Here is a 921-nt window from a genome sequence, read left to right as displayed (position 1 = left end):
GGCGGCGACGGCGAGGTGGCGGCAGGGAGACGCGCGGCGACGGGAGTGGAGCAGGAGAGATCGAAGTCGCGCTAAGTCCTGTATATATAGCAGAGGCTTTGGTCCCGGTTCGTGGCACAAACCGGGACTAATGCCCCCTTTAGTCCCGGTTGGTGCCACCAACCGAGACCAAAGGCCTCTTTTCAGCAGCCCAAAGGGCGGGAAACGAAGACCTTTGGTCCCGGTTGGTGCCACCAACCGGGACTAAAGAGTGGCATTGGTCCAGGTTAGGGCCACCAACCGGGACCAAAGGGTGGCATTAGTCCCGGTTGGAGCCACCAACCGGTACCAATGGACCCGTTTAACTACTTTTTTATTTTCTGCAGCTGTTTTTTTGTTGATTCTTCCTGCAGCTGTTTTTTTAGTCCCACCTCGCCAAGCGAGAGGCACTCGCGGCTGTTTATAAGCCCTGAGTGCAGAGACGATGATGAAGAGGCCCAATGCTCCTCCACGTTGGTTAGCTTCAAGCCTTGAGGAATACGGTAGACTGCACAGTGCTATGTGCAGTGCAGTTGACACTATTCCAAAAGGCTTGAAGCAAATTAACAAGCATTGCGCCTCTTTTTTATTTTTAATGACTTATTACAACTGAGAAATAAAAAGAAAAAAAAATAAATATAGCTGAAAAGAAAAAAACTATATAGAGAACTACTCAGAAATGAATTGAAGCAAAAAATAGTTGTGATTAACTGTACTAAAAAAGGAGCATAGATGCTTATTTTTAATGACTTATTACAACTCAGAAATAAAAAGAAAAGAAAATAGTTGTGATTAACTTTACTAAAATATGAGCATAGATGCTTATTTTTAATGACTTATTACAATTCAAAAATAAATAGAAGAAAAAATAGTTATGATTAACTTTACTAAAAAATGAGCATA

This window comes from Triticum dicoccoides, chromosome 1B (genome assembly GCF_002162155.2).
Source record: "Triticum dicoccoides isolate Atlit2015 ecotype Zavitan chromosome 1B, WEW_v2.0, whole genome shotgun sequence".
Classification (NCBI taxonomy): Eukaryota; Viridiplantae; Streptophyta; class Magnoliopsida; order Poales; family Poaceae; genus Triticum; species Triticum dicoccoides.
The sequence above is the reverse complement of the archived record's forward strand: the minus strand, read 5'-3'. Positions refer to the sequence as shown.